The sequence below is a fragment of the Pan troglodytes genome, chromosome 12 (assembly GCF_028858775.2).
Source record: "Pan troglodytes isolate AG18354 chromosome 12, NHGRI_mPanTro3-v2.0_pri, whole genome shotgun sequence".
Lineage (NCBI taxonomy): Eukaryota > Metazoa > Chordata > Mammalia > Primates > Hominidae > Pan > Pan troglodytes.
In genome coordinates this window covers 17,598,708-17,615,691 of record NC_072410.2, presented here as the reverse complement: position 1 = coordinate 17,615,691, position 16,984 = coordinate 17,598,708, and the positions used below count along the sequence as shown (strand labels likewise).

Genomic DNA, 16,984 nt, shown 5'->3' with positions numbered 1-16,984 from the left:
GTTGCGGCTAAGTGTAAGGCAATCTGAAAAAGCAGAATTCTCTCTTTCTTAGGGCACCTCAGTCTTTTTCCTTCCCACTGACTGGATGAGATCCCCTCACATTATGGAGGGACATCTGTTTTACTCGAAGTTTACTGCATTATATGTTCATCTCATCCAAAATATACCTTCACAGCAACATCCTGATTGATGTTGGACCCAGTAGGTATTATGGCCTAGCCAAGCTGACACATAAACTTACCAACACATCCACCTTGGTGAGCCTCCAGCTAGTCCTGCCTGTAAAGTGCACTCCACTTTTCACTATGCTGCACCCCAACGTGGGAAGAGCCAAGTGGGCCTCTCATTTTCCTCATTTTTACAAATTTCTTATAGAAACTCCATGAAAATCTGACTTTAGAATTTCTCTGGGGAACACAAACCACCTTTCCTTCAAAGTCCAATGACTGTTTTGTGCATGTTTTATATTAAATATTTGCAGGAACACAAAGACACCCTCGCATGGTTTATATTAGCTTCTCAAAGGTATCAGTGGAAGTTATTTTGAACAAAGACATTGGGTATTCCATTTCCCTGGGCCCAGCTGGCCTCACCTACCCTCTCATTTCCTGCCTGTCTTCCAGCAGGTCAGGAAATAGAGAACACGCCATCCTGGGATGCTCCCGAGGCGTGTTCACATCAGATACGCAGAAGGACTGCAAGGCCCGAAGGGATAATAGGCAGGCATATTCACTCCTTTAACTATTTCCTCAAATTGACGTGGTCACTGCGGAAAGCTTTCCATTGCTGGTGGTGGGTTTGCCGGACACAGAAGCTCATAACATATGTAAAGGAAAGATCAAATGAAACTAATGCAGAAAGTGCCTTGTGGCTTAATGGTTTGCAAAAGTCCCTCTTTACTTCCTTAATCATGGGCCATGGTACTTTTCATTCTTAGAACTGGTCTGTGACCCACTCTTTGCTCCAGGGTGTGTGACAGTTGCCTGAGCCTGTTTCCCAGCCTCACCCAGGGTCCCCCTCTCTATCTTAAGAGCTCACATTTTCTCGCTCATGACCATTTTGAATGTTGACCCAGCTGCCCTCATAACCGTGGGCACTCTGTATGGAAAGCCCACATGGAGAGTTAGCCTCCAAATTTTGTTTTCATCCTTCCAACAAGCTTGGGCATAGATATTTCCTCCCCTTTTACAGGTAAGTAAACTGATTCTGAAAGTTTAGGTGCCTTGGCCACAGCTACCCAAGCAGGCAGGGCCAGGGCAAGATCAGGACTCAGGTTGGCTGATCCCAAAGCCCTCTGGCAGAAGTGGAGCATGTCCTTCTAGTTCCTCTAACTCTCTCCTTCTCTATGAGATGCCTGGTCTCAGGAGCTGGAACTCTCCAGCTTCTCCACTTCTGCCCAACATCACTTTATTTCAGAACAGATTAATAAAGTTATCCATCATGAGGTGTGAATAACTGAGGTTGATTATGTATTCCTTCTCCCCGGGGCAGTAGGGGAGCTTGGCAAAGTCTTTATTTCTGGCTGAGGCCCAAGGAATGACACTTCTCATCGCCCCAAAACATTACAGTTCTGCATGAACCACGGGGTTCATATCTAGTAATGAAATTTTGGGTAAAGTCATGTGGCTAGGGGAGATTTTGTTTAATTTCTATTTGTGGGAGCACAAAAGAACCTTCCTTTATCCTCTCGGAGGCATCGCCCTGTAGCATGCTTTGCTCATGAACTTGCCTGAGAGCCATTCTCTGGGGGAGAAGCCACTCTGCAGCAGAGGTCAGGGACATATTCTCTTTGAATCTGAGTCAGGAATGCAGTCTCATTTATTTCTATGTGTCCACAGGGTCTAGCACATCAGAGAGGCTCAAGAAATCCTCGGTGAACTACTCTTGAGTTAATGAACAGGCTTATTTGTTTGTTCATCCAACACAAGGTTGTTGATTACCTCTGATATGTTGGCCCCTCTGCAATGTGCTGGGTACACAGGTGAAAAGATAGACATGATTCCTGCCCTGAAAAGATGGACACAAATCAGGGGATGCACAACAGTGTAAGTGTGACATAGGGCAGGTGACCCATCCCTGCCTGGGGCTCAAGGAAGACTGTGGCAGGGCTCAGTAGATGAAGGGCAAGCAAGGAACTGCAAGAAAAGAGAACATCATGCACAAAGGGCTGGAGGTAGTTGGAGCTGTATGTTTGAGATACTGCACATGTCTAGATACTGCAGATTCTACATTGTGACCAGAGAATATCGCAAAGCAGGAGAAGTAAAAGAGGATCCTGGAGAGTTGGGCCAGATCCCAAAAGGTCTTGTCTACTAGTATTTTTCAAACTTGTCTTGACTGCAATCCAGGGTAAAAAATAATAATAATAATACATCTTACAATTACACCCAGGGCACACACCCAGGCATGAATCAACAGTCACAGACAACACTGGCCCTCATCATGCACAAACCACTCTACAGTATTTCTATTCTATTCTACTTTTTAAGTGCTGGTAATTGATTTTACAACCTTCTAATGACTCTGCATACACCTTTGTAAGTCATGGAAGGGAGTCTGGACTTTATCCCAAGGTTAGGAGGGAGCCGTTGATGGGTTTTAAACCGGGGAGTGATGTGGTTTAGCTTCCTTGGTGGGATGACACTGCAGAGGGTGGATTGTGGCCGCTGCAGAGGGTGGATTGTGGTGGATGTCAGGAGGGCCACCCTGGGGTCTGCTGGTTGCTGTGATCCAGTTGAGAGAGGAGCACACCCCAAACACAAGCATTGATGGAAAAAAGTGGATCGATTTTTGAGATTCTTAAAACAGAGAATAGATGGTTGGCTGGAAGCATGAGGTGAGAGGAGGGAGAAGTCAAGTGTAACTCCAGGATTCTGCTTTGGAAATTGCAAGGAAAATAGGCTGTCTGTTGAGATACAGAGCGTGGGGAGAGCCCCCTGTGAGGGTGAAGGTACTGAGTTCCATGTTGGGCAGATTGGGTATGAAATATCCAAGAGCCGATGTCCCATGGATTTTGGTACTCAAGAGAGGGAGCTGGGTTTGGTGTGTGGAATTGGGCTGAGCAGCATTCCAGAACTTAGAATAGAGAAGATATCCTAGAGAGGATATGTGAGAAAAGCAAGGACAGACTTGGGACAATCACAGTCCTTCTCCAGAGTGATCTTTGAATCCGAGTAAGAATCAAGTCATCATCTGCAATGCACTCCAGGCCTCCGATAATATTACTCAGAGGAGGTTAACACAGAACAGGCTTGTGTTTGACCTGATTGTTAAAGAGCGTCTCAAGAAACCTGACCTGAGCCTCCATTATGGCAAATAAACCTCTTCTCCTGGCTGAATACGGGGGAAGCCACATGCAAATTGCTAACCTGGGGGCTGGTTCACTCCTGTAGCTTGGCCATGTACTTCCAGTGTTTTCCATCTTGGCTGTTTTTGAACTGAATGTGTTCCTCATGCTGGATAAAACATGTGTTTGATGTTATTAGAAACCTGAACAATTAAAATATGTTGGAAATTACTAGAAATTGGAGCAGCTGGTATTGAAATATTCTAGCCCTAGGTTTCAATGAGTAAGTTGGCTTCCTTGATAAGCAGTAGTATTAAATTCCAGCCCCCAAATTTGGCAAAGGACTTGGCTGCTATCCAGGATGCGGCCTGAAATAGCAGGTTCTGTCTGTCTCCCTCTCTCTCCCTTCATCTCACTGTCTCTGTTTTCCATTCCTGCCCATCACATCCAAGTATCTTGAGTTAAAACAGAAATTGCATAAAGTAGAAACATATAGATAAAACGCTACTCGCTTTTTCAATTGGCCTTTTCCTTATTAGCAAAATATGTTAACTGCAGAAATCTTAGAACATATAAGTTAGCAATGGAAGAAAGTAAAATAATTCATCCATCTCGTAAACGTTTACTTAGTGGCCACTCTGCTCCAGAGACTTTAAAAGGTGCTGGAGACACAATAGTGAACAGAACCAACAGGAATCCCTGTCTATCATGCATGTTAGTAATAAGCGCTAAGAAGAGGACAGGGGCATGAAATAGCAGTGGGTTTGTTGTTAACATGGTCACTATGATGAACGGGGAAGGACGCACTGAAAGGTAACTTCTGAAATAAGACTTGCAGGCAGTGGGGGAAGGAGACATGTGGAGAGCTGGAGGAAGAATATTCTGGGCAGAGGGAAGGGCACATGCAATGGTCCTGAGGCTGGAACATGCCCCATATGTTGAAGGCGCAGCAAGGAAATCAGTGTGGAGGAGCAGAGTGGGGGGTGGGGGAAGGAGAGAATATGGGGATCAGAGAGGAAAGGTGGAGCTGAGGGAAAGAGCATAGAAAGCTTTCTAGATTTGTAAGTAATAACTTTGGCTTTCCCTCCCATTTCCAAATGAGTTTGGGGCCAATGGAAAAACTGATGCACAAGAGTGACTTGATCTGATTTGCATCTGACCAGGAGCACCCTGGCTGCTGTGCTGATGAGGGACTTCAGGAGGGGGAGGTGAGAGGCAAGGAGATCAACGGGGTCAGCCCAAGACAACCATTGCACATGCACACTTACTTCCAATCTTGTTTTTAACACTCGCACACGTATAAATGGGTCAAGCTCTACAAGCTCTTCTTGAACCTTCATTTTGTACTTGTTTATTCATGAACATCTTTCCATGCCATTGAATATTTGCCTACAGTGTGGTTTCTGGTGCCTAAGACAATTTTGTTTTAGACATTTATGGCCAGGCAGAAGGATTAAAAAATCTAGCCTGTACCTAGTGCTCACCATATTCTAGGCACCGCAGGGCTCTTCCCCATAACGCTGAGAAAGGGAATCTCAAGATGCCCATTTTCAGATGAGGGACCAAGGGTAAGGAACTGGCCCAGGTTCATAAAGACTCACAAAGAGCACAGTTAACATTTATCCCAAGTGCTATATCACCTCTCCTCCTAACCAACTTGCTGTCATTGAATTTTGAATGAGTTTGCAACTTGTCTCTTTTATAGGCATAAAGCATCCCTGTAGCTAAATCTTTGTAAATGTCAATAATTGTTTTCCTAGAACCAATTCCTAGAATGGAATTTCTAAGTCAATTCATTTAAGGTGACAAAGAAATGATATTTGTTTTGTAAATTAAACAATTATGAACAAATTGTTTCAGATGCTTAGAGGAACCACATATATATTGAACACGATAACTGACAATTGATTTACAAGCAGTAATTACCATTGGTCTGCTGGGGTTTCTTTAAAATGTAACTTCCTATTTACATAGTTTCTCCTGAACAAGAACTTGACCGAGCATAAGCAGGCATTTCTCTAGCTCCGGCCCTTGGCTCCATGTGCCCCAAGACAGGTTGGTGGCAGTACTCTACAGCAGACACCCACACCAGATCCCACCCCTCAAAGATTCAGGCAGATGCCTCCTGAATAGCTATGCTGCACCATGACAGTATGCCAGGGCAGAGAGGCATTGTCACATTCTAGATGCCCCTCCGGCCCCCGCCCCAGCCCAGGAATGAAAGGATGGAACAGTATTAGAGTTAGACCTTCAAGGACTGCCCCATAGCCACCCTGCCATCCTGGGCAGACGAGCTATGCAATCTCTAAGTAGAAATAACCCCTACCTCTGGGTTTGTGGTAAAAGTTAAAATTTGACAGTCTATTATGCTAATATTTGGCCTAGATGAGGCTCTCAGCAAACCGTGGCTAATACCATCATCAGCTTCATTCAGGTTTACCATCATGTGTCCTCCCTCCTCTTATGCTTCCCTTCCCCCTCCCAGTCCTCTGCTACCAGAATATAAATACGTGCTAAGAGAAAAGAATGTGCTTATATGAGAGACATAGAGTAGTCAAATTCATGGAAACAAAGTAGACTGGTGGTTACTAGGAGCTGGAGGAGGGCAGAATAGGGAATTCGAGTTTAATGGGTACAATTTCTGTTTTGCAAGATGAAAAAGCTCTGGAGATTGTTTGCGCACCAGTGTGGATGTACTTACTACTGGACTGTACACTTACAGGTGGGTAATGCACTAAATTTTATATTATATGCCTTTTACCACAGTTTTTTTTAAGTTAAAAAAAACTTTTGTTCAGGAAATAATGTGCTTACACCACAATATTCTCATTAATCTTGGTGGGTCAAGGCAAGGGTACGCTTTATGCTTTCTGGTTATCATTTCCAAAGCTCCCATACAGTGAGCTGGGCCCCTGCCCTTGTCTCAGACTCTCCTCTTCCACGTCCCTGCCCCATGCAGCCCATGGAAACCACAGCCGGGTGGCAGGGTGAACACATTCCTGGCAGGGTAAGATCTCTTTTAATGAAGTCTTGTTGTGTTTTTTTGTTTGTTTGTTTTTTGTTTAATGTAAATGTAAATCCAAGTCTTCGATATCCCTGTGAAACAGGTATTATGACTTTATAAAACACAAAACCTTCCCTTGACCCTCTGCCCCTAGCCAGCCTGCTGCATTTCTCCCACCCACACCCTCCACCTTTCAAAAATACTTTACTTTTTGACGTCTCCTCTTGCACCTCGGCTTACATCTCCCTGTTTTAAAATGCAGGTTTTATTATTATTCAGGTATGGTGAGGCCGACAGATCAGGGAATGACCGCCATTGAAAAGAGTTTATTGTTCACAGTTCCCAAAACAAGGGGGCATGCCACGCCACACAGGGCCACACGGGGGAGCACCAGGGCCAATCCGGGGAAGCGGGGAAGGGGCAAAACATGGCAGGAGCCTTCATTGTGGTTTCCTTGAGAAAGGCGAGGCAGGCCAAGGATAGGCTAGTTTGAATTTCTGTGAGCTCGGGCGCATACGCCCTAGGTTGTCTGGTATCTGCCCTGGAGTGATTGGGGCAGAGGATAGTGGCCGGGAGCGTGAGAGCCCTACAGCGGAGGTGCTTGGAGTGTGGGCGCTGGATTGTTTGGTTTGCAGATGAAAGGCACACCGGCCGGGCGCGGTGGCTCACGCCTGTAATCCCAGCACTTTGGGAGGACGAGGCGGGCGGATCACCTGAGGTCGGGAGTTGGAGACCAGCCTGGTCAACATGGTGAAACCCCGTCTTTACTCAAAATACAAAAATAAATAGCTGGGCGTGGTGGTGCGCGCCAGTAATCCCAGCTACTCGGAAGGCTGAGGAAGAAGAATCCTTGAGCCCGGGAGGCCGATGTTGCAGTGATCCAAGATTGTGCCATTACATTCCAGCCTGGGCAACAAGAGCGAAACTCCGTCTCAAAAACAAGAAAAAAAGAAAAAGAAAAAATAAAGAAAAAGAAAGGCACACCCATGGGTGCATCCTGTGTTTGCTATCGCTAAGAATTGGCTAGCCCTGGGAAGGGCACTCCTTCTAGGACCAGTAAAGCCTCAAATGTCAGAACATCAAGCTAAGATGCTCTCTCTAGCCCCTCCCCACTGCCCTGAATCTCCTCTCTCCGTAACTGCTAAGTCCGCTCTTTTCTTCCAAGGCTTCGCCCTTCACCGCATGATATCCTGTGTCACAGGTTCTCACCCCTGGCTGTCCAGAGGAATTGCTAGAAGGGATATAAAGATCTGAATGCCCTGGCCTCGTCTCCCACCAGTTATGCCACTCCAGGGAGAGGCACAAGCGCCAGGCAGCTTTAGGGTTCCTGATAATTCCAAAGTGCAGCTGACGCTGGATTTAACCCCCCTTTTCACTCCTCCTTAGGAAAAAATACCTCATTCCCAAAACCCTCCTCCTCCTCGTGCTGCTGTTTTCCCATCACTCAGGCTGTCGTTTCTCAGATGTGCAGCGTCCAGTCCCAGCCAGCACAGACTGAAAATAAGCTAAACAAAGGGAACTGTGGCAATGACGCAGCCCAGGGGTTCTCTGTCATGGGGCATTGCAGAATCACTCAGGTGGGTGCTGGGGGTGCATTTCCTAAGGCTCACCCCCAAAGTGCTATTCTGGTGGGAATCTGCTCTGCTGAGAAGCACCCAGTTTTTTCCACGTTTTCCCCATTCTGTGACGTGCTTTCTGCTTTCTTCCTTACTGAATCAAGTACCTACAAGAGATCAATGTTTTGCTAACAACTTTATAAAATAGAAAATATTGCACTGAGAAGATCATCATGTAAAATAGGTGAAGAAATGTTTATCAGTAGTTGTGAAGATTACAGAAGCTTGGGTCTCAAATGGGGCAACTACGTATTTCAAAACATATCCTAAAGACTGACCTAGTTCTAAAAGTTTATTTGCTCTTCTTTCCTTTCTCTTTTTTGCATTTCATAGTATTTTGGAATTTTGTAACAAGAAAATGAGGTGCATTAAAGTAGAAAAACTTAAAGGACAGTAAAGTATGATTGCTTTGCTTCAACTGAGAAGGGCTCTTTTGTGTACACAGTCAGCTTTCGGACCTCCCCCTGATCATCTGTGGCCAGTGCAGAAGAAAGGCCTGACCGGGAAATTGAAGGAGCCAGCAGGGTACCTCCACATGGTGGAACTCTTGGAAACATTCGAAAAACCCCACTCCCATTCTCAAGATGAAAAACACACCAACCTGGCCCCGCGGTTTCCATACCTAGTGAGGACACACCGGGGAGGTGGTCAGGGGACTGCGGTGATTATCCACCTTCACACATACAGAGGAAATATGTCCTCAGATGCAGGCCATGTGCCCCTCTCCTTCTTGATGTAAATGTTTTTCATTATTCCTTTCAACTACAGTCACATCAGTCAGAATTAAAATAGCCTTCAAAAGTTTTGCTGTCGGATCTACCTCAAGTCATGGCTAGACTCCAAAGCCCATATTCATTTTATTATAATAAATTTTCTTGGCCAGGAGCAGTGGCTCACACCTGTAATCCCAGCAATTTGGGAGGCCAAGGCAGGCAGATCGCTTGAGCTCAGGCGTTCAAGACCAGCCTGGGCAACATGACAAAACCTGCTCCTCTACAAAAAAAAAAAAAAAAAATACAAAAAAAAAACACCCCACAAAAATTAGCTGGGTGTGGTGGCATGTGCCCTGTAGTCCCAGCTACTCAGGACACTGAGGTGCGAGGATTGCTTGAGCCCAGGAGGTGAGGTTGCAGTGAGCCCAGATTGCACCACTGCACTCCAGTCTGGGCAACAGAGCCAGATCCTGCCTCAACAAACAAACAAACCAATAAATATAAATATTCTGTAAAAAGTTGTAGGAAAAATATTGTTTTGTATTAATTTTTTCTAAGTTTTTTAATCTTTCAAGCAAACTAATGTACTGCCATTAACTCCTGAGGTTGTAAAAGAATGGACAGAGAGGAGGGGGAGAGAGAGAGAGAGAAAGGCTGAAAGGAAAGAAGAACTTTTTTTAGGAAATGAAAACTAAAATATCACTTTTCTCTTAATTAAGAGTAATTTTCTCCAAATAGTAATATTCTAAGTCAGAGAGCTTTTATTATTATTATTATTATTATTTATTTTTTGAGATGGAGTCTTGCTCCATCGCCCAGGCTGGAGTAGAGTGGAGCGATCTCGGCTCACTGCAACCCCCGCCTCCTGGGTTCAAGCGATACTCCTGTTTCAGCCTCCTGAGTAGAGTAGCTGGGACTACAGGCACACGCCACCATGCCCGGCTAATTTTTGTATTTTTAGTAGAGACGGGGTTTCACCATATTGGTCAGGCTGGTCTTAAACTCCCGACCTCAGGTGATCCACTTGCCTCGGCCTCCTAAAGTGCTGGGATTATAGGCGTGAGCCACCACGCCCAGCCCAGGGAACTTTTAAATACCTTCTTCTGTATTATTATGAATTCTCTGTTGCCAAAATTAGGTTTGTTTTATCCGTTTGGGCTCTTTTCAATTCATAGATTCAAGGGCACTGTTTTGTGTTATTTATTTCAAGGACAGCTTCAGAAACAGTTCTTTGAAAAGAGAAACAAACAATATATAATAAGTCCAGAAGGGTTTTTTTCCCAAATCAGTTTTCACAGTCAGTCACTGGGGGAGTTTTTGAATGGTCTTGGAGTTCTGGTTTGGGTAAAGATGATATCCGGACTTCAGCTGGTCCCTCCATGCTACCCCTGTCTAGAAGGGGCCTCTGGGGATGGGATCTGGGAGCAGAACAGACCAACTTGTTCTTATTGATATTTAAAACCTGCTGTGCTGAACCTAAATGGCCCTGCACTGGGTTGGGTATTGTCCCCACCAAAATTCACATCTGCCAGGAACCTCAGAATATGACCTTATTTGGAAATAGGGTCTTTACAAATGTAACCAAGCTAAGATGAAGTCTTACTGGATTAGGGTGCAACCTAAATGCAATGACTGGTGCCCTTACAAGAAAAGGAGAGGAGGGGCAGAGACACAGAAGAATGCCAGGTGAAGGCAAAGGCAGAGATGGGCGGGATGCGGCTACAAGCCGAGTGCCAGGGATTGCCAGGAGCCACCAGGAGCTGGCAAAGGCAAGAAAGGATGCTCCCCTAGAGCCTTCAGAGAGAGTGTGGCCCTGCCGACACCTTGGTTTTGAACTTTCACCCGCCAGAACTGTAAGAGAATAAATTTGTGTTGTTTTAGGCTCCTTAAGCTTGTGGTAATCTGTTATGGTAACCCTAGGTAGATTCCAGCCAAAGAGGCTAGCATTCATTGGGCCTCACTCAAGCCAGATCAGTAGATGCTACAAGATGAAGCAGCCCCCTCATGGCCTAATAGATTAATAATAGATTAATAACATCAAGTCTTTAGGGATGACAGAGCCTGGAATTGTGGGGAAGAGAAAGAGAGCAATGGGATGGAGGAAGAGGAAATAATATCTTAGTAACAATTTCAGTAATAATAACAGTCACTGTATTAAGCACTGTGCAGAGTGCATTATGTATTTCTTACACCAACCCTGGGTAATGAATATTATTGTCTATATTTTATATGTCAGGAAAATTAATTGAGAGGGCTAAAGGGCTTCCCTCCAGTCATGCAGGTTGTAAGAACCAACTCCGAAGCCCCAGTACTAACCATTCTGCAGTGCCTCCTCTCAGAGCACAGGTCTTCCTGGATTGGGGTTTCCAAAGCAGCCTTCCAATGTTAACCTTTTGAGCAGCAAACATTATCACAAGGGTGGCTTCTGGGTAACTTAGATAACCACTTAATTAGTAATGCATTAGGCATACCACTCTCTCTGGGATGTATCTGGATAGTCAAGAAGGATGGAGGGACTCCACGGCTGATATCCTCTTCCCTTTGCTAGCAAACATGCAAATATCACTCTCTCCCTCAGCCTAATGTGAGCACTTTCTATTTAAAATGATGGATACTTAAAAAGTGAGGGTGGAGTCCACTGATCTTTTACAAAAGAGCAAAGGCAATAATACAATGGAGACAAGACAAAGAGAGTCTTTTCAACAAATGGTGCTGGGACAACTGGACATCCATGTGCAAGAGAAATGAATCTAGACACAGACCTATGTCCTTCACAAAAATTAACTTAAAATAAATCACAATGTAAAATGTAAAACTATAAAATTCCTAGAAGATATATGGAGATTGGAGATTTGTTTTAGATACAACACCAAAGGCATGATCTATGAAAGAAAGAATTGATAAGAGGGACTCCAGACTCCATTAAAATTAAAAATTTTTGCTCCACAAAGACATAATGAGGAGAATGAAAAGACAACCCACAGACTGGGAGAAAAATATTTGCAAAAGACATATCTGATAAAGGACTGTTATCCAAAATATGTAAAAAGCTCTTAAAATTCAACAATAAAAATGAAACATCTGATCAAAAACATGGGCAAAAGACATGGAAGAGGATAGACTAATGGCAAACAAACATATGAAAAGATGGTCCAAAAGCCTATGTCATTAGGGAATTGCAAATTAAAACAACAATGAGATACTACTAAACACCGATTAGAATGGCCAAACTCCAGAACATTGACGACGCCAAACGCTGAGATGGATGTAGAACAACAGAAACTCTCATTCATTATTGGTGGGAATGCAAAATGGTATAGCCACTTTGGAAGATAGTTTGGCAGTCTCTTACAAAGCTAAACATACTCTTATAGTATCCAGCAATCACACTCCTTGGTACTTACCCAAAGGAGTTGAAAACTTAGGTCCACACAAAATCTTGCATATGGATGTTTATAGCAGCTTTGTTCATAATCCCCAAAACTTGGAAGCAACCATGATTTCTGTCTTAGTCTGTTCAGATTGCTGTAACAAAATACCATAGACTGGGTAGCTTATAAACAACAGAAATTCATTTCTTGCTCTTCTGGCAACTGGGAGGTTCAAGATCAAGGTGTCAGCGGATTCAGCATCTGGTGAGGGCCTTTTTCCCTGTTCATAGAATGGCACCTTCACTGTGTCTTTACATGAAGGAAGAGGCAAGGGATCCCTTTTGGGCCTCTTTGAAAAGGACACTAATCCCGTTCATGAGTCCTCTACCTCCTAGCCTAATCACTTCTCAAAGACTCTACCTCCTAATATCATTACCTTGGGCATCAGAATTTCAATGTATGAATTCTGGAGGGACACAAACATTCAAACCATAACACTACCCTTCAGTAGGTGAATGGATAAATAAATTGTGGTCCCTCTATAGACAATGGAATATTATTCAGTGATATCAAGCCATGAAAAGACATGGAGGAAACTTAAATGCGTATTACTAAGTGAAAGAAGCCAGTCTGAAAAGGCTACATACAATATGATTCCAACTACAGTCTTTTCCTCAATATCCATGGTGGATTGGTTCCAGAAATTCCTTCAGATACCAAAAATCTTTGGATGCTCAATTCTGTGATATAAAATGGCATAGTATTTGCATATAACCTAACCACATCCTCCCACATACTTTAAATCATCTCTAGGTTATTTATAATACCTAATATAATGTAAATGCTGTGTAAATAGTTGCTGTACTGTATTGTTTAAGGAATAATGACAAGGAAAAAATACCCAAATATATTCAGTACAGAAGCAATTTTTTTCCCCAATATTTTCAATCTGAAGTTGGTTGAATCCACAGTTGTGGTGCTCAGAGCTACAGGGCTGACGGTATATGACATTCTGGATGAGGCAAATCTATGAAGACAGGAATAGATCAGTTAGGTGCCAAGGATTGAGGAGTAGGGAGGGATGAACAGGCAGAGCATGGGGGTGCTTAAAGACAGTAAAACTATTCTCTGTGACACTACAACCCTGGAAATTATACATTTGTCAAAACTCATGGAACATACAACACGAAGAGTGAACCAAGGGTGATTATGATGTGTCAGTGCAGGTTCATGGCTGTAACAAATGGACCACTCTGGTGGGAGATGTTGATAATGGAAGAGGCTGTGTCTATGTGGGGCAGTGGGTGGATGGGAAATCTCTGTACTTTCTCTCCATCTTGCCGTGAACCTAAAGCTGCTCCAAAAACAATTATTAAAAAAAAAAGCAATGGGGTGGGAAGTAGAACTAGGCACGTAGATCTCAGTGCAGGCAGGTTCATATGACACCCCCGCCAACCACCCAGCACAACCGTATAAGACACAATCTTTTATAGCTTCTCGTTTCATCAGGAGTCTGACACAATTCTTTTATTTATTTATTTATCTATTTATTTATTTATTATTTTTTTCTCTCACCGTGTTGCCCAGGCAGGTCTTCAACTCCTGGCCTTAAGCAATCCTCCCACCTCGGCCTCCCAAAGTGCTGGGATTACAGGTGTGAGCCATGGTGCCTGGCCCACAATTCTTAATTGTAGATGATAAATTCTCTTTGCATCACAAGGCAGCAGAGATCAGCCTCTTTCACTTCTCTGTGCTGTTACCACCGGCTGGCAGTCTTGAAGGTTGGGGCATTAAGAGGCCTCTGAGACCAGAGTCCTGGCCCCTTAACCCGGGATTTTAATCCAGTGAGTCTGCCATGGGGCCCCAGAATCTGCCCTCTCAATAAGCAGCCCGTGTCATCTTTATGCAGCTATCTGCAGATCACATCTGGAGAAAAGCAAATCAGATTATAAAGCTCTAAAAGGCAGAGCTCACCATTGACTCCCTCCTGCCTGCCCCATGGTAACACTACTCAGGAAATATTAACTGAACAAATTAATACATTAATTTCTTGTCCAGTGTCTTAGAAAGTTAGGAGGATTTTACATCCAAGTTTTTTTTTTTTTTTTTTGACGTGACAGAAAAGGAAAATGGCATAGTATGCTAAGTTTGCTGACCGTACTGGGGAAGGAAGGGTCTGGCACTCCTTGGGATTCTGGATATGTGCTTTCTGCCAGCTGGAGAGCTCTAACCTGCTGTTAGGGAAGAATGGCAAAAGTCCAGCTTGGAGAAATTTCAAAAGGATAACCCAGGTGACAGGCTTCAGCCTCACTATGCAATGTTGTGTGACCTCATGGGAGTAAAACAGTTCAGGTAATAAGACCATGAAAAGTTGTACAAAGCATTAAACACCATACGTTTAAAACACTTAAAGTTGACTTTATTATGAAGCAAAACATTAAGGAAGAACTCAGGACTCCACCCCAGGGGACCCACATACCCACAGTTGGTTCAGACAGCCCCCAAAAGCTGGCATGCTGTGTGCTTGGGACAGAACTTATCAACTGTCCCAATAAAGACCCTTCCCAGGCCGGGCATGGTGGCTCATGCCTGTAATCCCAGCACTTTGGGAGGCTGAGGCAGGCGGATCACTTGAGGTCAGGAGTTCGAGACCAGCCTGGCCAACATGGCAGGAACCCCGTCTCTACTAAAAATACAAAAATTAGCTGGCCGTGGTGATGCGCGCCTGTAGTCCCAGCTACTCAGAAGGCTGAGACACAAGAATCCCTTGAACTTGAGAGGCAGAGGTGGCGGTGAGCCGAGATCACACCACTGCATTCCAGCCTGGGTGACAGAGCGAGACTTTGTGCTCCCCACCCCCACCCCAAAAACAACCACCACAAAAACCACAAGACCCTTCCCTACCCCTGTAGTGTTTTGTGATATGCAGCGTGCTTTTCTACGTATTGAATCTTCACAACAACCCTGTGAGGTAGGCACCCTCATATCATTTTACAAAAGAAGAAACTGAACAGTTGGGAATTTTTCCCAGGCTATAAGGCAGAACCAGGACTATAATTTCGATCTTCTGAGTCCAAGCCTTGACTAGGACTTTATTACGGAGGGCCTCTTTCCTCCTGTATCTCATTGGTTCATCATGCCTTGATCTTGGTTGGTACTTTGGTGGCTTTACATGGGCAAATAAGTTTAGCATGTCCCACCTCCTGCCCCACTAATACTTCCTAATTCAGATCATGGATACTAACATGGGACAGGGCACAAGGGCTCAGTGACTTAAACGATGTTCTAACCTTGCTCCTCCACATGTCATGGGCCTGGGTAGGAAGGGCAGAGGTGCTGCTAGAGTTACCCGGCTGTCAATTAGACTTATCAAGTTATGGCTGGAGGCTGTGGCTCACTCCTTCAATGCCAGCAATTTGGGAGGCCAAGGCAGGCGGATCATCTGAGATCAGGAGTTGAAGACCAGCCTGGCCAACATGGTGAAACCCAGTCTCTACTAAAAATACAAAAAGTAGCCAGGCATGGTGGCGGGCACCTGTAATCCCAGCTACTCAGGAGGCTAAGGCACAAGAATCGCTTGAACCCGCGAGGTGGAGGTTGCACTGAGCCTAGATCTCGCCACTGCACTTGAGCCTAGGCAACAGAGCTAGACTCTGTCTCAAAAACAAACAAACAAAAAAAAACACCGGAATTGTCAAGTTCTTGGGTTATATTAAGAACACTTTTTTCAAAAATAAATTGGAGCAATTATAAAAAGTACAATCAGCTGACCACAAACAGACATGAAGGATCTTTTTGGAGGTGATGAAAATGTCCTCAAAGCAGATTGTGGTGATAGTTGTGCAACATTTTAAATTGGCTAAAAATCATTTAATTGTCCATGTGCAGTGGGCAAATGTCATGACACATAAACTAGGTCTCAATGAAGCTGTTAAAAACCTTCAAATATCGGCCAGGTGCAGTGGCTCCCGCCTGTAATCCCAGCACTTTGGGAGGCTGAGCCAGGCGGATCCCCTGAGGTAAGGAGTTCGAGACCAGCCTGGCCAACATGGTGAAACCCTATCTCTACTAAAAGGACAAAAATTAGCCGGGCGTGGTGGCAGGCTCCTGTAATCCCAGCTACTCATGAGGCTGAAGCAGCAGAATAGCTTGAACCTGGGAGGTGAAGGTTGCAGTGAGCCGAGATCGCGCTACTGCACTCCAGCCTGGGTGACAAGAGCGAGATTCCGTCTCAAAAAAAAAAAAAGAAAAAATTCAAATATCAAAAATAATTTTACTAGAGTAAGTAAGCTGTGTCTGTTTTCTTTACATTACAAATGAAAAAGTATATTTTTACCAGGCTTAGGGATTTTGTTTGTTTTATTAGGGCATAAAATGTCAGAAAAAAATGCGCAAATAAGTTTAAAATTAGTTTTTGAGAAAGTCAGGTGAAAGTGTAGTAGAGGGCCCTGCAGATGTAATTTTGGAGAAGGAAACAGGTTTTATAAAGCAGCCCTGTGAAATCTGATGTGTCAGTACTGGGTTTTTCTCCTGTGTAAGCCGCACCTGTCCCGGGAGCCCCTGGGTATAGGCTACCTGAGATGTCAAATGCTCTACCTGGAGAAACACAAATTGGCAGGTATTATTTTTTAGCATCTTGAAAAAGTGCTAATTGTCTCAGATTCTGTTAAAATATAAAGCTCCATTTTTAAACAAGTGCCATATGCTTTGTGCCTCTAGCAAAATCTTCCTACATGGTTTGGGGACTTTTAAAATCCTACCTTAGATGCAACACCTCTAAATTAGTTAAGAAAGGAAGTGAATAAGTTGGCTTTTAATAGTAAAATGCACAAACAACATTCTCAAGGATTAATTTGGAAGCTGGTGACCCTAAGTGAATTATACGCTTTGGCCTCCTCTAAAGCAGTGGTCCCCCACCTTTTGGCACCAGGGATCCATTTGTTGGGAGACAATTTTTCTACAGGACCAGGAGCGGATGGTTTTGGGATGAAACT

General features: G+C 44.2%; 1 protein-coding gene across 1 annotated transcript in view; it reads left to right on the top strand.

Annotated features, from left to right (window-relative positions):
• The window catches only part of GPR45 (G protein-coupled receptor 45), a 61,659-nt gene that overhangs the window by 33,670 nt on the left and 11,005 nt on the right, over window positions 1-16,984 (top strand). The window contains exon 2 of the mRNA XM_024354612.3: window positions 5,940-6,008. The gene's annotated coding sequence lies outside the window, so the exon portion shown is untranslated. The remainder of the gene's footprint in view (window positions 1-5,939; window positions 6,009-16,984) is intronic.